This window comes from Podarcis gaigeae (genome assembly GCF_964106915.1).
Source record: "Podarcis gaigeae genome assembly, chromosome: 2".
Classification (NCBI taxonomy): domain Eukaryota; kingdom Metazoa; phylum Chordata; class Lepidosauria; order Squamata; family Lacertidae; genus Podarcis; species Podarcis gaigeae.
The window spans coordinates 53,617,707-53,637,739 of NC_139679.1; the positions used below are offsets into that span (position 1 = coordinate 53,617,707).

At 44.0% G+C, this 20,033-nt stretch overlaps 1 long non-coding RNA gene across 2 annotated transcripts; it reads right to left on the reverse strand.

The window, feature by feature from the left end:
- Positions 1-3,845: 3,845 nt before the first annotated feature.
- On the reverse strand, positions 3,846-19,096 carry LOC310839643. Of its 2 annotated transcripts, none has more exons than XR_014561578.1 (3): positions 19,063-19,096; positions 7,307-7,596; positions 3,846-3,944 (listed from the first exon to the last, which is right to left on the reverse strand). It is a non-coding gene; the product is annotated as an uncharacterized lncRNA (long non-coding RNA). The 2 variants fall into 2 exon arrangements; XR_014561579.1 differs by lacking the exon at positions 19,063-19,096 and adding an exon at positions 9,339-9,434.
- Between the last annotated feature and the right edge of the window lie 937 nt (positions 19,097-20,033).

A 20,033-nucleotide genomic window follows, 5' to 3' on the forward strand; every position in this document is an offset into this window, starting at 1 on the left:
ACCAGCTAAATATGAAAGAAGACACGAAATGAGCTAGAAAACATGTCCTAGGCATCTTTCTAATTGGAAACCCCTTCCTTTAAAACAATCCCTCCTCAACCAAGCGTCTTAAAATGATAACACTAGATCAGCCTGTGCTTTTTTATTCTCCCTTTGAGACTTAAACATCATATTTACTCAGCAGACAAGTCAAAACAGGATTTCACTCAAACTGTTAGAGTTGCGAGAGCTAGAACATCAAGCTGTGCCTTCTGCTTCATGCTGCTCATCATCTCCCTGGTAAGATTCTGGAATCAGAGCCAAACCTGATGAGCAAAGGCAGGCCGGAAATGCATCAACCACCCTCTTCTACGGCTGTAGCTTTAGTACTGCTAGTGGTATAGAAAATAAATAAATAAACTCTCGGCTGCTGCATACTTGGAACACAGGTGGGCCACACAGGGGCCAATTTCATATAGTTTTATGATCAGAAGCATATAATTGAATGGGATCCTTTCGGCATCGGAAAAGCTAGGCATGCCAAAGGAACCTCAAACTTTCATGGTAGGCTTTGATGGTTTATATTATATATACAGTGGTAACTCTGGTTACGTACTTAATTCGTTCCGGAGGTTCGTTCTCAACCTGAAACTGTTCTTAACCTGAAGCACCACTTTAGCTAATGGGACCTCCTGCTGCCGCTGCGCCATTTCTGTACTCATCCTGAAGCAAAGTTCTTAACCTGAAGTACTATTTCTGGGTTTGAGGCATCTAATCATAAGCCTGCATTTTTATCAAAGCTTATATTTCGATCAGGGCCTGTATCTTAAAAAGAGCTTAAAGATTTTCAAATGTTTATGCCAGGCAGAAGACCAGCTGCCTAAAGAACCTTGGCAATGTTTTTCCTCCTAGACAAGGGGGCCCCCTGATTTATAGCAGAAAACAATTCTCAAAGTCGTAAAAAAAGGAATTACAGGCTGAGAGCAGGACACTGACCTTGCATGTTACAGAATATAAAAAAGCAGAGATAAACATAATTAAGAGTGGGTAAATAGTAAAATAACACCATGTGCCTCCCATTAAACTTGAGCCATATTTTCCTAAGGTTAAAAGGCCAAGAGCAAATAGCTGGCAGAAAGGGAGAGAGTATTTTTGGAAGTCTTTTCTAAAGTTGTTTCTTTCTTAAACTGAGATCCTTTTAAGATTTCTTTTCCTTTTAAAAGGTTATTTATGTTATGTATTAAATATATTGGCTTAAATGTAATTACGCAAAGGATTTAAGAAATGATGGATTCTTATTTCATATAGTTGTAAGAGTTGTAACTATCCTGAAAATTAAGTCAGCCACCAGCCCAGTCCCCCTGCCAAGCAGGAAACATTATGGTTATCAGGCCTTTGTTTAAAGACCTCCAAATGAAGGAGATCTTTCAATGTTGATGTGAACTCAAGATCCTTGACATCTGTTTAAGATAAAAGTTTAAGATAAAAATTTAAGATTAACCATCTGTTTTGGAAGGCAATAGGGCAAGGAGGGCAAGAGGTGAGCTGGTAATTAAGATTCCTTGTTGAGACACATGTAAGATATATTACTACTTATTTGTCATTTATAGATAGAAGAATATATAGCTTTTTGTTTCCCATAAAAGGGCATAAGGAAATGGGTGTATCTTTTGTGATTGGTTCTAGCAAACAGCCAATAGGAATTTCAACCAGGCTGATTGGACAGAGGCAGCCACAGGAGGAGCAAGGGGGCTGGATTAAGGAAATATAAGTGCTGGCCAGAATGGCAGGAGGGCAGGCCAGAGCTTGCTAACCATATACCACTGTGCCTCTCATTTATTTGTCTGACAAATAAATTACTATTTTAATTTCTCTATTGCTGCATTGAATATTTCATTCCAGCTAAGCGTTAACCACAAGCAGGGTGCTACAGGTTAGCGGACTGTGTAACCTGAAGCGTATGTAACCTGAAGCGTATGTAGCCTGAGGTACCACTGTGTATATACACACACACACACACAACTGCAACAGATTTACAACTAATCTGCTGCCCTGTTTATTGGGCTTACAATATCTTCTGTTTTGCACCAAGCTCATTCGTCTCCAGATCTGCTTGTCTTGCTGAAGGTGGAATCTTGCCTAACGTGTCAAACTATAGTAAGATGTTTGGAATTGCCTGCATGCTAAACCAGACGCAGAGCAGGACTTGTAGTCGGGTTGAGACCCGTAACACGTTTTTGATCAGGGAAGGGGGACAGGTGAATTTAGGGTACTGCATGCAGATGCAAAAACCTTACAATACTGGCTGGGAGTACTGCCAGTGGCTTCTTTACAGGGTCTGTTTCCTCGCAGTGATAGAGAGCAATGGAGACTGCAACAAATATAGGAATAGACAAATTGTGGTCTTTTAATTCACTTGTTTCCTGCTGCATTCTCTGGAAGGATTTTAATAAGGTTGCTATATTTTAGTGATGTTTTGTTTTGATTTACTTTGTAGTTTTTTGCAGCTGTTCTACTGATCTAGAATGGACAAGTGACTTTACAAAGGATAGGATGTCCTCAATGTGAAAAGCTATGGGGTCCAAATCTGGTTTAAAGAATAGAACCCTAAGAAGGGAGAAGAGGAAGGGCTTTGAAGTTGGTCATCGGCTATTAGCCTCTGGGCAACAGCCAGTCTTCCCCACGATGCTGAGGTGTATGATATTTCTATTTAAATCATAAAATTATTTCTAAATATGCATCTATAATACTCTGTGCAACTTTTATGCAAATCAGCACTCCTTTTGTCCTTTCTTTTCTTTTCTTTTTGGTCTTGCTTGTCCTCTTTTTGACAGTAGGCAGTTGGCCACTGAGGGCTAGGAATTTTAATGTTATTCTTATTTACTGTTGATTAGTTCTTACTTTGCTTTCTGGTTTAATATATTACTTTATATTGTTGGAAGTTGTCTGGGAAGGGCTTTGCCCTAGAAGGCAGCTTATAAATATTTTTTAATAAATAAATAAGTAAATGTGTCACTTGGCCATAATGAAAATGTAGACATAATATTGCTTCCTTTGTGATATGGTGTGTTTAGGTGTTCCTGATGAAGGGCAGTGTACAAATTTAATAAATATTAATACTTCCAATCCCCTCTTATTTGGGCAGGTAATTCTTAGTTATTTTTGAGTACTACTTTTGCTGTTAGTTCACATGTTTTAAAAGAACCAGCGAGAGCTTTTTGCTAAGGCTAACTACTGTGCATGATAGTGGTGGTTCAATTTTTATTGGGATGATCACTGGGGAGGGAAGGGTTAGTCACGACCGCTGTGTTAGCCATGCAAGTCATGTAATGTGTAGTTTGACCATCAGTCCTAGAATTGAAATGGGGCTGAGTCTTTGAGACAGAGGTGCCAGCTTCTCCAAAGGAATGGGAGGGGCAATGTGGTGTCACACGATGTTGTGAGGAGCCACGGGGCAGAACTGGGTGCAATCTGAAAATAAGAAGAGGACTGGCCCCCTCAAAAGATACATTTGGGGAGCTGAAACTGTCTCAGCCCCTAGGAGTCGGTGCCTATGTTGTGAGCCTTTGCTCAAATTAAACCCTGGCCTTCTATAGCTATTGTAGCAAAACATCACAACCTCTTGACAAATTATTCTTTCTCAGCCTAACCATCTGCCTAGGTAACCGAGCTACTCTGTCAGCCTCAAGTCCTTCATTTGCAATTCAGACATACCTTACAGGGTTGTTGTGATCATGATTGTAACCATATGAAATACTTTGAAAGTGCTGTAGAAGTGTTAAGTATCATTATCGTCTTCCATCATTATCATCATTCATCACAGCTAGTTTCATCTTTGAATATTGTATATTTAAGTCATCAAATGCATGTGAAAGGATAAGACTTGAGGTGATGCTGTTAAGATGATAGTGGTTGGTGCCTACCCATAGACATCCAGTGATTATCAAAATACTCAAGATGAGTATCTGTGTAGAGCAGGGGTCAGCAAACTTTTTCAGCAGGGGGCTGGTCCACTGTCTCTCAGACCTTGTGGGGAGCTGGGCTATATATATTTTTTGGGGGGGCGGGGGAACGAATTCCTATGCCCCACAAATAACCCTGAGATGCATTTTAAGTAAAAGGACATATTCTACTCATGTAAAAACACACTGATTCCCAGACCATCCACGGGCCGGATTTAGAAGGCGATTGGGCCAGATCCGGCCCCTGGACCTTAGTTTGCCTACCCATGGTGTAGAGGGAAGGGGAATAGAAGAAATGTGTTGTTAAACTTGCCTGTTCCTGGTTTATGTATATTTGAAACAAATTTGTATGCACCCAGGAGCTTCACATGACTTATTCTCAGTGGTATTCATGACCCACCTTCCACCCCACCTAAAAAAGTCAAATTTCGGCTGGTTTTCCCGGTAGATTTTCAGTTATCTGGGCCAACCCAGATGAAGAGATACTCAAATTATATTGATTCTCCTTCCCCTGACTATTTTGAATAGCTGACATTTATGCAAATGTTGGGAGGTTGCAGGCATCCCTGAGCTCCTTATCTGCCTTGCCCTTTTCCAGGTCATTAAAGGCCATCTCTTCACAGAAGAAAGACAGCAGAAACTAAGGGAGAGATGTGCCTTCCAAGTGCCTGTTTGTGACTTACCAAGGAGGCATGTTTTGAACCTGAAAGGAAGCCAAGCAGATAAGGAAAAAACCGGGCATTTATCCAAGAGTTTTGCACGTTGTAGCCTGAAAGAGCAATCTGATAGCAGACTTTTAAATAAAAATTAGACGTTACGAAGTAATTGCAAGAAAATCGGAGGCAGCGCAGCTAAAGCATCACCCCAAGCAAAGGCAGGCTCTTCACAGTCACTTTCCATAAACAGCATCTGCTTGGAAATTAAATTCTATTCTTTTATGTGCATCAAATCTGCACCTGTGAGGAAATCCGGACATAATGCCAAAGCGATTGCAGTCGGCAGCAGTATCCATGGCAATGAGATCAGACTCGGAAAGGAGCATGGGAGGCAGCTCCCTGCTTTTGGCTGACCTGTCACACATGATTGACGTACAAGAAAGGGAGATAAAATGCAGCTAAGTAGCTGCTTTGACATTTCATTATGCCGTTTGTCAAAAGGGTGGTGGGGGGGAGAGAAGGTGCACAACAACACAGGTGTTTGGCTGTTTCCTATTTCTTACTGCATTATCTGCTCATCTTTCCTTCATGGAGCTTAGGATCGTGCATGCAGTCCTTCTCCACTTCATCCTCACAACAACAATGTGAGGCAGGTTAGGGACAGGGACCCTGCTGGAACCAAACAAAAAAAGGGAAGTCTATCCTCATGAGAAAAGCTGGATTCCAGGCCTGGCTTGCAGGGATGGATGTGGCCACACACTGGGCCTCCCAGCAATGGCATCACTACCACCTCCCAGCAAGGAGAGGCAGCAGGGAGTTCAGCGAGGAGCAAACACACTGTCAGGAGTGCTGGAGTCAGGCGGGGTGGGGCCTCAGCAGTGGCAGCCTCTTTTCCTCCTTGCCTGCTCTCCAGTAGCCACTATGAGCCAGCAGCAGCCATGGAGAAGCCATGGTGTGCTCCCTCACAACCGCAGCCACAGCTGCTATAGCAGCCTAGGACAAATAGCCACCCGGCTTATCCTACTCTCCAAGCTTGGTGGTGACAGCGCTAGCAGGGAAAATAGAGACATCTCAGGATCAAATCAGAAGCCAGGTTGGCTTTCATAGTTCCGGGACTGTCCCTGGAAAAGCAGGATGCTTGGAGGGTATGGGAGAAACCAGGTGCGTAGTGGCACTCCTTCCTACTGGTTGAGAAGAGGGTTGAATCTCCCCCCCCCTTGCACTGTGAATTCAATAAAAAATGCCTCCCCTCCAAGCATAGTATTAACTTCTTTTGCTTTTTATAACCCAGCTGGTCTCCTTAGTGTCAAGTCCAGTTTGACCCTAACTCTGTTGCCGATCAGTTTTTGTTTTTTTACCAGCATTTCATACCTCAGTAAATGAACCACCAGAATGTCTATATTATGGTATAGCTCTCACCGCCAGCTTTTTGGAAGATGCGGTCCTTTTCAGCAGCCTTCAGCAAAGCAAATCCCTTTCTATAATAAATTAGTCCTGTCTGTGCCCTATGATTAGAACGATCTCTTATCTTCATGAGTCATTTTAATGGACATGTTTCTTGTCAGGAAGCAGTCACCATCTGTGCTGTCATCTAAGTGCCGCGTGGAAAACACAGGAAGGAAAAAGCCACCATCATTCATGTGCCTGTTGTACAATGCCAGTACACAAGCAATTCTGCAGTATAAAGCTGGATGTATGTCCAATTTGCATTAAAGGGTTGCTGAGGTTTTCACGGCTCCCGGTTCCCATGTCTTTAACGGAAGCTAGATCTGCAGACATTAGCAAGTATCAGAGTTCATCACCATGCTGTGAAAAACCTAAAACTGCTGTTCTAAAAGGTAAAGGTAAAGGACCCCTGACAGTTAAATTCAATCGCGAAAGACCCTGGGGTTGTGGTGCTCATCTCGCTTTACTGGCAGAGGGAGCCGGCGTTTGTCCGCAGAGTTTTTCCGGGTCATGTGGCCAGCATGACTAAGCCGCTTCTGGCAAAACCAGAGCAACGCACAGAAACACCATTTACTTTCCCACCGGAGCGGTACCTATTTATCTACTTGCACTGGTGTGCTTTCGAACTGCTAATGGAAGCCGTGCACAAGAACTGCCACATGTGTGATGGAATTTAACCCCCCCTGCACCCTCCACAATTGGTTGGTAGGGGCGGTCAACCAGAGCAACTTGTGGAGGGAGTTGAGGGGGAATCATTCTGTCTTGCAGACCGGAATGCTTACACAGACAGAACACTTGGAAGAACGTGACATTGAATTCCACCCTCTGTCATCCAGGGATGGCCAACATGGTGCCTTCTAGACGTTGTGGACCTCAGCTCCCATCATCCTTAGCCATAGGCCATGCTGGCTGGGACGGATGGGAGTTGTAGTCCAACAACCCTTGGAAGGCGCCATGTTGGCTAGCCCTGATGGCACTAGTGCCAGAGGCTGAATGAGAGACTTAACTGCTTTAGAGGTTTTTGATGATTAAGCAGTGTACAAATTCCATTAAATCAATCAATAAAATCCTTAGCGGGTCCATTTAGCTCTCAGTGGCTCTGCCCTCCTTGGTTCTGACAGAAAAGTGGAGAAGAACGGCTTTGAAGAACTCGCCACCCATCATTGTGACGCCTTCTCTTATGCTCTTACTGCTCCCACTGCTTCCCTCCCAACCTTGCAGATTTAATCTCTCTCTCTACAATAGCTTCTCCTGGGCAGCTACCTTTTTTTTTCTTGTGTGGGTGGCTTGTCTCTGGCTTCGTGGCATTCATTTAAACTTTTCGCGTGAGCACCGGAGGGTTGTTAATTCCATCCCGTCGGATTACCATTCGGCTGATTTTACGTGGCAAGCAGTCCCTATCGCTAGCCTGCCTTCTTTCTTTAGTGTGATCACCTCTGGCTGCTGCGCAGAATTTGGAATAGCTGAGATGGCTCTGGCACAAGAGAAGCACGCAAGCATGCAGAGGGGCTGGCTCCATCCTTTGATGAGCCCTTGAAGCATCACAATACATTCTGTGTTCATAGAAAAAGAGAGGAGAAAAACAGAGGGGGGGGAGGTATGATCAGGGTGTACTACTAGTGACAAGAAATAAAAGTACCCATGTTTTTACACACACACACCCACACACCCACACACCCACACACACCAGCAACCCAAAAATCCTTTGGCTGAGCAATTCCTAGCTTAATAAGAAATCCAGACTGTTGGTCTTTGTGGGATTTGACTTGCCAGCTGGACTAGGTAAAAGGCATATTTTATTATTTTCTGCCATTCTCAAGCCTGTGGTTTTTCAACTCAGTTCTGGTTTTTAAATAGAAAAGAGAAGGTTGGGGAGGGAGTGTTAAGTATTGTGTAGTGCCAGACTAGGACCTGAGAGACGAGGATTCAAATCGTGAAGCTCACTGGGCCAGTCACTCACAAGGTTGCTGCGAGGATAAAGTGGGGAGCAGGAGAACCATGTATGCTACCCGAGCTCCTTGGAGGAAAGGTGGAATATAAATGAAATAAATAAGATGAGCAATGTTTTATGGAGCACTTTGTTATCCTTTTGTGCAGCCTCAGCCATGTTTACGTGGAAGCAAGTCCCACTGAATTCAGTGAGGGTTATGCCCTAGGATGTGTGTCTGGGGTTGCAGCCTAAGTTGTTCTTTTGCAGAAGCCATGGTTTGCATGGTAGGCTTAAATATATATATATATTAATAGGCAACAAACTTAATAAATTGTGCCTAGAAATCTATATAGATATAATGCACAGCATAGAAAATTAGTGCAAACTGCAGTGTACCCTCTGGAGGGTAGGACCTGAACCAATGGCTTCAAGTTACAAGAAATGATATTTTGGTTAAACATGAGGAAGAACGTTCTGACAGCAGGAGCTGTCCGACAGTGAATGGTCTTCCTTGGGAGGTTGTAGAATCCTCTTTCTAGGAGGTTTTAAGCAGAGGTTGGATGGCCATCTGCCATGGATGCTTTGGTTGAGACTCCTGCATTGCAGGGGATTGGACTAGATCAGTGTTTCCCAACCTTGGGCCTCCAGCTGTTTTTGAACTACAATTCCCATCATCCCTGACCACTGGTCTTGCTAGCTAGGGATGATGGGAGTTGTAGGCCAAAAACTTCTGGAGGCCCAAGGTTGGGAAACACTGGACTAGATGACCATTGTGGTCCCTTCCAACTCTACAATTCTATGATTCTACATGGGCCCCACTGAAGCTGCTTTATACAGGCCAGTGGCGTAGCGTGGGGGGTGCAGGGGGGGCCGGCCGCACCGGGCGCAACATCTGGGGGTTAGGGGGCGCAAATCCACAGGTTAGGGGGCACAAATTACTTACCTTGCCCTGGGTGCTGACAACCCATGCTACGCCACTGATACAGGCCACAAGTCCACCTACAACAGTGTGCTGCCTTTTCTGACTGACAGGAGAGCTCTATGGCCTCAGGAAGAGATCTTTTCAGTCATCCTTGTCACTGATGTTGCTACTGGGATCTTCTGTGTGCAGAAGCATGTACTGTACCTTCCGATAATTAATTAATTAAACATTTGTCCCCTGCTTCCTCCAAGGAGTTTGGGACAGTGTTCACACAGTTATCCCCCCTTTGTCTCACAACAACCCAGTGAGGTAGGCCAGACTGAGAGTGAGTGGCTGCCCCACAGTCACCCAGTGGGTTTCATGGCTGAGTGGGAGGGTTTAGAAAGTCATTCCTTGTCTGGCACTCTTGACACCTCGCCACATAGCCTCTCCTTTTCACCTACTTTAAGGAATACGCCTGTGGTAAAGCACTGCACCAATCCGGAGCCACGTTGCAGTGCAGCTTCAAGGTTATGCAGGCACGAACGCTGATCCCTAGATCTGCATTTGAAAGACCGCATTCCCCAATGAATTCCAATTTTGGCAGAGAACACTGTTATGTCACAATCCGTACCCTTCCAATAATTTCTTTAAGTGTGCTGGAGCTATTCCTGAGAACACCTGTGAACTGTTAGGTTCTATGGAGCTGACAAGACAAGTCAGACTCAAAATAGAATTAGACACTCAAATAAATTGCTTTAGCACCTGCACCATTGCTCTCACTAGGATAAAAATAAAAGGTCTATCAATCCTCATACTTTGGGCATACGCTTCTGCTCAGCTGAGGTCAGTGTGAAATGTTTCTCTGCTTTGATAAAAACCCTGCATAACTAGCCAAATGCATTGTGGGAGTGTTTCATTTACCTCAAAGATAATTTGAGTATGAGCTGGTATTAGACTCAGAAGATTATTCTAAATGGGCCATTGGTCTTTCTTTTCTTTTTTTGGTGTGGCAAATTGCTATGAGACACACTAATCCCCTGTTTGTTATTCCCAAGTCATTTTAAGTATTTCAGTGACTCATATTCTAATTAATGAAATCTGCCTTAGGAAAGTAATGACTGAGACCTGGCAAAGAGCATAACCGAAGTGTGAGGAAATGAAACGAGAAACTGTACTACCAACATCCTAATGGGATATCACAGGGAAATACATTCTCTTCCCTGACCTCTGCTTAGCATCAATTTAACAGAAGACAAGGCTCCACAGCAGCTATGGAGAAACTCCAGAAGTTGTTGGAATTCAGACCACATCATCTGGCCATTGACTATTCTGGGTGAGACTTATGGGAGATGAAGTTTAAGAGCATCTGGAGGGCCAGAGGTTGCCACTGTCTGGTCTACAACCTGGTGGGTGTGAGGGCCACGTCTCTACTCTCCCACTCTTGCCATTGCCCATGTACTCGAGATGTCCTAAGCATATTGCTTGTCAAGGAAAGAGCATACTTGTTCCTGCATGAAAACAACTGTGATACCCTCTAATGTTTTTCTGATGAAAATAGGGACATCCTGAAGCTGGCAATAGGAGGGAAAGGGGGTTCTAAGGTTGCAAGCTTATGCATATTTACCTGGGAATAAGCCTCACTGGTGGCGTTGGGATTTAACTCTGAATAAAAATGCATCAGCTTGTACTGTGGTGGGCCTTCTGGTGGCTGCCCATTGGCCAGATATTGGCTGCCAGTTGTCCTTCACTGAAATGGGCCTAAAAGTAATATTTGGGCTCTGAACCTTTCCTAGGCATTAATTAACATGGCAAATTGCATAGCCATGGCAAATTGCATAGCCAATGATAGATGGTAAAACTTATCCATAATAAAAAATGGATAAACCCAGATGAAAAAATTGGTGAGAGTATAGGACTAAGACCTGGGAGATCAGGGTTCAAATCCCGATTCAGCCAGCAAGCTCACTGGGTGACGTTGGGCAAATTGCTACTTCTTGCCCTAATCTACCTCACAGGGATGTTATGAGAATAGCATGGAGATGAACCGTGTAAGAAACATTGTTCTTGAGACATTGGAAAACCCTCAGATTTGTTCTGTGCTCTCTGTATGGAATTGAAAGCAGGTGACAGTCACCCCAAGCAATGACACACAATATTTCAGTGCCCTCTGACTCTAAGAAGTAGCTTGTCAAGTGAGACAGAGCTGACACACTAGTTTCCAAGCAGGTGAGTCACTGAGAAGGTAGGCAGTGGGATGAAACTGAGAGGGAGAGGTGGAGGAATGAAACAGTGGGGAGGTTGTTGCGGTTCAAATGCATTGGCAGAGCCAATCTGGCACTCCTGCTGGTGTGTTGTCACCATGCCAACCTCCCCATTACCTTCTCCTTGTGGAAAGCAACAACGACACATCTGCCAGGAAGCTAGCGTAGATGTTTGGCATGCCAAGCCACATGGACTCATATTTGTTCCTCTCTCCCCTCCCCTTCCCATCCTCCTACCATCCTCAGCATGTGGCTGTCACACACACAGCCCTGGCTGAGTCATTTTGCTTGTACGGTGAGGTAGACAGGACCGTGTAGTGTGACTGTAGCTGTAGCTGCTAGGCAACAGGCTAAGTCAATTCCCAAACAGCTTGCTGACACTCCAGTAGCTTTTAGAAGCTAAGATGCAAGCCTTGCATAAGAGCAGCCCTCCACCAGCCATGTACACAACTGGCTATCCTCTACCTATGGGAAAATAATTTCTAGCAATTACTTGCAAGGAATGACAGAATAACTGCTGGCCAGCTAGGTGATACAAAGACTGCTTTTCTCTCCCTTCCCTATCTCTAACTCTATATCTACAGAGAGAGTGGGGTGGGTGGGATGAGAATGCATGCAGTATTCGTATTCTAATTACAGTGGTACCTCGGGTTACAGACTCCGCTAACCCAGAAATAGTACCTCGGGTTAAGAACTTTGCTTCAGGATGAGAACAGAAATCGTGCTGTGGCAGCAGCGGGAGGCTGTGCATCATTCACAGGTGGGTGCTGTTCTTCCAGAGCAGCATGCTGATGTGCCACTCCTTCATCAGAGTGAGGTGGGGGGTGAGGGAAAAGATTGTCATTCATCCATGAGCAATCAGCTCCATTTCCTTCTTTTCCCCTAACAGTAAGGAAAGCAAGCCTCCAGACTGTCTTATAATAGCCACAGGGCCAGCAGCGTCTTCTTCTCACCCTTTCATTTTGCTAATAGCATTTGTCCTTCTTCACTGCTCCCCACGCACTGCTGCATTTAACACTCACTGAACCCAAGGAAGCGGTGCCACTGAGTCACTAAAACCACTGGAGAATCTGTTCTCTTTTTCCTCTCTCCTTCCCTCTTCTGCACATTTTCTCTGCCATGATCAGATGAAGAGCTGTCTTTTTACTTCTAAATTGCATGTTAGGAATTGGAGCATTTTGTTTGATCTGAATAGAAGAGACTGAGATTCAAGCCCAGACCATATTGTTTTGCCTTCATTGTCTCTACAGGCACTGCAGGAAAATCTTGAGGACACACACACACACACACACACACACATTTTGTCATTTTAAAGGAATGCTTAAATTTATTGAAATAAATACCTAGAAACTCAATTCAGTTCATAGGTTTATTGTTCCAGCCAAAGACCATGACAAACTTGTACCAATAGTATTAATAAAATAATACAGAACATCCATCCATAATATGAGCCACCACCCATGATGTAAGAGAAAGAAGTTACCAGAGACACCAACCAACTCAAACCCATTTTGATTCCAGATTACATCTGCAAATCACCACAATTGATAGTGATTTTATCTAACTCCTTTCCCTTGATTATTATTTTTTGCAGCCAGTGTCCAGAGAAACTATTACTGCCACTCAAAAGAAACCAAATCATTTCTCTGTTTCATCATAGCTTCATCATAACTTCCCCGTTGTATTCCTTGTGATGGTTTATTCAGGAAGACCAGGTTTGCTACCTGCTCATTACTATGGCAAACCTGATCCATTTCAGGACTGTTCAAGTGACTATCACCAACCCCCAATATGCTACAAACTTTCTCAAGCATTTTTTTTAAGAAGCAAAAAAACTTAAATTTTGATCCTGTACTAGGAAGATGCACTGGTGGCAGTCAGTAGAACAAGGAGGTGTTACTTACTTGACCCCCTGTGACTGTTATCTACGTGGGGCTACCTTTGAAGGTGACCCGGAAACTACAACTAATCCAGAATGCGGCAGCTAGACTGGTGACTGGGGGTGGCCGCCGAGACCATATAACACCGGTCTTGAAAGACCTACATTGGCTCCCAGTACGTTTCCGAGCACAATTCAAAGTGTTGGTGCTGACCTTTAAAGCCCTAAACGGCCTCGGTCCAGTATATCTGAAGGAGCGTCTCCTCCCCCATCGTTCTGCCCGGACACTGAGGTCCAGTGCCGAGGGCCTTCTGGCGGTTCCCTCACTGCGAGAGGCCAAGTTACAGGGAACCAGGCAGAGGGCCTTCTCGGTAGTGGCGCCCGCCCTGTGGAACGCCCTCCCATCAGATGTCAAAGCGATAAACATCTACCTGACATTCAGAAGACATCTGAAGGCAGCCCTGTTCAGGGAAGTTTTTAATATGTGATATTTCAGTGTATCTTTTATCTTTGTTGGAAGCCGCCCAGAGTGGCTGGGGAAACCCAACCAGATGGGCGGGGTACAAATAAATTATTATTATTATTATTATTATTATTATTATTATTATCCATACAGCTCACTGGGAAGGAAAGGGTGATGGGTGAGGTAGTGACAAGGGCATGATGCAAAATCCAGCAGTACCATGACCTCACCACCATCTTGCTCCTTCCTCTCTTCCTCCCAGTAAGTCACACCAATACTGGTGACAGAAGGTCAGGTCAGTGCCACCACCCCACCTTCTGACTGCAACTGGGAAGCATGGAAACGAATGGAATGAAATTGGTGTTTCTGGTTTAAATCTCAAGGGGGTTGCATCAATGGAGTTGCATCATTAGCTTCCTGGCAGGTGGGTCACTGTCCTTTACCAGGAGGGAGAAGGAGAGGGGCAAAGCAGTACATAGGTCAGTGTAGTGTGGATGAACACACCAGTGGAACCAACATGGCACTCCTGTCATTTAATTTGCACCACACCAGTCTCTCTCACCCTTCCCCCTCCTACTAAGCAAAAGTGGCCCACCTGCCAGGAAACTAGAGTAGCGACCCCACCCCGCCCAGATTGCCGCTGCAGGTAAGTTGTATAGGTCAACTTCTATGTCCTTGAATTTGAAAGGATGTTTGTGGAGACCAGCCATTAAGTCTTCACTTAAGTGGAATAAATGAACTGGTGGGAGCCCAGCCAATAAATAATCTGAAGCCATGGGTGAACAATAAGGGAGCCAAGTTTGCGGATGACACCAAATTATTTAAGATGTTAAAATCCAAAGCAGGCTGCAAAAACAAAAAAAAAATCAAAATGTTTTCCTCCAAACTGGCTGAATGGAGAAGTAAAGGGCATATGAAATTCAGTGTAAGTGCAAATGGACATCACCACCCAATTTTAGGTTAAAAAATAAAAATAAAAAATAAAAAAGGAGGTGGGATCTTATTGTAAAACTAGTGGGATATCTGAGCTTGGAGACTGCTGCAATACTGAAGAGAGAATTATAGAGGCTTATATGTTATATGTTGTGCAATGAGAATGAGTTGAGATAAATTATTCACACCCTCAATTATTCCATTTCATCCCATGAGATTGAAAGCCTGTAAATTCAATACAAAACGGAACACAGTAGTGGATAATGTGGTGGAGTGGTAGTGCTTATCTGACCTCTGGTTGGTCCCATTGCTGGTGAGGTAAGGGCAGCACAAATGCACCAGCAGAGCTAATCTGGTGCTGCCACTGGTGCATTTGCACAACACTGACTTGCTTCTGCCTTGCCTCCCCCCTACATTCCAGTAAGCAGTAGCAATGCACTGCCATCCCACCACAATGTCTGCTATTGATTCAAAACAAAATGAATCTATGGACAGGTCTGACCCAAGACATTTTGCCGCCCGAGGCAGAATAGCAAATCCTCAAGTCAGTGTGCACAGTATGCAAAGCTAGCCAATTTATTTTTGCACGTGATATAGAAAAATGTACTCTCTTAGGGACTACAACAACAACAAATTTTTAAAATGCCCTTACGTGGCACTCAAAATCAGCTGCCTGGGGGGATCATTCAGTTATATAAATAAATCTCCCTACCTGTCTATCAGATCCAGATAACCATATTCTTCTCACCAAGCCCTCCCCTCATTCTGCGGTGAAATATTCCATTCGTACAGGAATGGATATCAGCTGAGCTTAGGGATAGCTTTTCTTGTAATGGCTTCTGGCTGCCTTCCTGGATTCAGTCTACAATTGCTCTCATTTGCTGATTATCAGGTACAGTCACAGCTAGTTTCAATAGCATATATCCAGAATGTATTGACATGGTGGTACATCACAGCAAGTCAATGTGAATAATAAGCTCAGCTCCTTCAAGGATGTTTGCTGACTAGTGTGGAAGATAAGTTTCCAGTCTTTGCTCATAGGTTGAATACTGCAGCTTTCCTAAGTATTATTTGATCAGTCTATATAGAGGTGGTAAAAATTCAGGTTCCTTAAAATATCCACAAACTCATCTTTGCTCTTCTCCCATTTTCTTTGTGTGCCGAGTTTCGAATTTTTATTTATTTATTGCTGTAGATCACACTTGTTTAATTTTGTGTGATTGCTCATGCGTGTTGGATAGCCTAAGCTTGTTTGGTGCGCTAAGGCATGTTAGGATATTATTTTTTAAGAATAAATAGTACTGATGGGTTTCCACAGGGTTTCCAGCTCCAAGCTCCAAACCTTGACAGTGTCCTTTCAGATAAATTATATGCAGCATAACAAGGGTTGACCTCCTCTTCCCAGAGGAAATGAAATGCAAAAGGTATCTTGGTAGCATTAAAGAACTGTCTTAAACCAATTGAGGTCCACTGGAAATTCACAATTACGAGTGACACCAACTACATTATTCAGTTTTATCTTTGGCACCATCACTACGGTGACTCCTTCCCTCACCAGTCCAATGACAGCATCCCCACAAGAAGAGGAGCAGAGCTTCAGGAGACATATTTGGAGAGACATTGCTGGATTAAAGCTACAGACTTTGTAATGAGTGTCACAAACTAGGGATTTCAGACACAAGCCATTGGTATCTGTGAGTTCTTTCACTGAATGTTTTTGAACTACCCATGTGGCTAAGTGGACTTGGAGGATCCAAGTCTACGGCTGGCACTTGATCATATCCCTTTGAAAAATTGTACTCCAAAACCCATTGTCTGTGTGTAAAGCAGGGTCTTGGCCTTCATCTGAAGGAGCGTCTCCACCCCCATCATTCAGCCCAGACACTGAGGTCCAGCTCTGAGGGCCTTCTGGCGGTTCCCTCACTACAAGAAGTGATGTTACAGGGAACCAGGCAGAGGGCCTTCTTGGTAGTGGCACCTGCCCTGTGGAACACCTTCCCATCAGATGTCAAGGAAATAAACAACTATCTGACTTTCAGAAGACATCTGAAGGCAACCCTGTTAAGGGAAGTTTTTAATGTCTGAAGTATTATCGTGTTTTTAATTTTCTGTTGGGAGCTGCCCAGCCAGATGGGCAGGGTATAAATAATAAATTATTATTATTATTATTATTATTATTATTATTATTATTATTATTCTCATTCTCTTTCTCTTTCTCTTTCTCTTTCCCCCTTTGTTTGCCCCAGAAATAGGCCAGTTGCAGACAAGGGGGAGAACCTTGTTCTACCCAGCCACATCTAGTGTCTGCTCATGAGGACCCTAAAGGGGACTACTTTAGGGCAGGGGTGCCAACTTGAATAAAATATGGGGGGGGGAGTAAGCCCTGCCCCCAAATACTTGATCACATGACACAGCACACACCACTTGAATGCCAATGCCCATCAACTTTGGGGGGCGGCCCCCTCAAATATTTTATTGGGGGGCAAAGGGACCTCGGCCCCTAGGAGTTAGCTCCTATGCTTTGGGGACATAAAGCCACATGGTGTGAGCCTCGAAAACCATGTGAAAATTACAGTGCAAAACTCCCACAATTTAAATGGGGTTGCAAACAGCAATTAGTGTGGAAATCAACAGTAAAGATCTGCTTGATTTCCAGATGTGGCTTTTATATCATGTGATCAAAAGATCACAGAAAATATAGAAATGACCAGGTAAGGAATTGGAATAAAATGCTGTCTGAATACAGCCTAAGAGAAACCCAAGTTGACAGACGTCCTTATGCTTCAGTATTAGGCTTTCAGCCTTGCTGGCCCTGTTGTTTAGAGTGGAACAGAGCGGGGAAAGCTGGCGTCTGCTACAAAAGACAATAGCACCAAAACAGGGCATCAGATCTCCTTAAGCAGAGCCAACTGGACATCCCCACTGGATGCATGCAAAAGATGTGGGCAATAGACAAGAGGACCCATCTGGAGTCAGATGATGCTCTCATTCCTATGTTCCAGCAAAACAGAAACTCATCCCCTCCTCCTCAGTGCATTTTGAACTAAATCGGTTGGATTTGGATGCCAGCAGATTCTGTCCCACAGGCTACAACAATCTAGAGAAAAGGGAAGCACACTCACTGACACACTCAGGTCGAGTGCCTGGAACAACCTTCATTTCAAGCGAGGCTTGAAATGGAGCCAGCTTGTCAAAGGAGATAAAAGAGACTAACAGGGAGCAAAACCAGAAAAATAATAATAAGTGAACCAATCCTGCCAGAGGAGAAATCAACACCGGGCAGCTTTTGTTTCAGCTGGGTTTTTTTTAATAATGCATGAACGCTGCTAACAAATCTGCCATTTTCACACTGTTAATTGCAGAAATATTTGCCACTTCCCTGGGGCATTTCTCTCACCCTCCTGACATGTTATCCCCCCCCCCCCCAATTCTTTTCCACCTGAAGATTGCAAAGCGACAATCACTCACAGAGCGGAACACAAAAGAAATAGTGGGAAGAAACAAGAGAGAAAACGAGAATGCAAACAAGATATATGTGGGTATTTTGCCCCTTGTTTCTTTTCATGCAATTTTTCTAGGCTAGCGAATCTATTAAAATATCAATAGCACTAGTAGCTATTCATTTTGTGCAATAGCACAATGTACCAATAGTACATTGGTGAATATGTGAATAACAGGAATATGCCCTCAGATATCTGTATATGTGCCAGTGTCGTGACCCATTTTTCAAGGGTGTGCAATGAATGCACATGTGTTGCTCAGGTTTACTTACTTGTTGCCACATTGACTATGAAGTCTCTCGGAGCCTCACACTGTAGAGAGGATAGCAGAGTTGCGTAGCTCCTTTCTATTGACTCTAATGTTTAACCATGCTAGTATCCTTTTGGGGCTAGTTTATTTATTGTACTATGAATGCCCTAGGAATTCTAATGACCTTGGCTGGCCACATGACCTGGAAAAACTGTCTGCAGACAAACATCAGTTCCCTCAGCCAGTAAAGCGAGATGAGCGCCACAACCTCAGAGTCGTTCACAAGTAGACTTAACTATCAGTGGTCCTTTACCTTTAGGGATTCTAAAATGGCACTCTGGGGATTTTGATAGACTGTTACATTTTAGCTTATATAGTTTCAAAGCCCTTGGCACCTATTTGTGCTTGGAGTCAGGCAACTATGACCACTGTAAATAGCCGTGCCTACTTAAATAACCATACCTTAAAGGTAATCACTGCTAGTGCTGATAATAAAGGTATTCCCCTCCATACAACAAGATCTAGAACAATTATTCACAACTATTTGCCATTTTGGAGGTGACACTTGAAATTCTAAGTCTGACTTTATTGATATATACAGTTGACCACCAAGCTTTGCAATGTGTGTTTTGGACTTGGCATTTGGACTCTTGATTTCAGCATCAGCTCTGGATGATTTTTGGGGGGTGGGGGTGTGCTAGTGGTTAAAGTGTGGGAGACAAGGATTCAAATCCCCACTCAGCTATGAAACTCACAATGCGGCCTTGGGCCATCCCTGTCTCTCAGCCTAGCCTACCTTGCAGTGTTGTGAGCAGGATAAAATCAGAAGCAAGAGAGCCACGTACGCCATCTTGGGATCCTTGGAGGGAAGGCAAAATAGGAATGCAAGAAATAAAGACCTAAATGATGCCCTCGGCAGGCTCCCACATCTGCAGCACTGCTGTTGCTCTCTGCTCATTTATTTCCTTTCTTGCTTAGAGCCCAATCTGCGCAGCTGGGCAGAGGACAAGACCAGCAGAGGCTGATTCTCCTTCTGCTTGCACTTGGCTCTGCCCACTTGCTCAGAGGGGACAGGCGAACAGGTCAGGCAGTGAGAGCTGTGGAGCTCCGGGGGCTGGCAGGCGTGTGGGTCCTTGGCAAACAGGCAGCGATGTTGACCCCTGACCCCGGCTTTCCTGATTGTCTTGGCCAGCTTCAAATATGCGTTTTCATAAGCTGTCAGCTGTCAGACAGTAAACTTCATTGCCTATCAGTGACTAAACTGTATGAAATGCTAAGTACCAGTTCCTGCCCTCCACCAAATACTCTCAGATGCTAAGTGCCTTGGCACCTCAGCTATCAAGTGCTGTCAAATAGTAAGCAGTGCGTCAGGCTGTCAATACAGAAATACAAAGATCAAATAGAAAGATCAAATATTTGAGGAGCATTGGGGCGATAAAATAAAATAAACTGAGTCTTCAGAGCATCAATGGGGAATCAGCAGCAATAGTATTTGCAGGGGAGCTTTTTCAGGAGCAATTCATTTCAGGGACATCATCCTGACTCCATACCTGGCCCTGCAAGAGATGCTGGCCTGTTTATGATTGCTTGTTAAGCTTTTATTGGGATGCCTGTTTGTATAACTGCCCATTACCCGCATATTCCGATGGCTGTATTTCTTTGAATATTACATAATACAGCAACATTGTGAGGCTGATATAAGTCGCATAATTAAATCACCCCACAAAAAAGAATTGTATTTCCCCAAAGAGCTTAAATAGAAGACAAGAGACACTAGTATGTGGTAGAAGGTGGGTGGTTTGGGTGAAGGAGAGGACAAGGCAATAGACAAGATTAGCTGCTAAAAGGAAGACTTTACATATTAAAATGC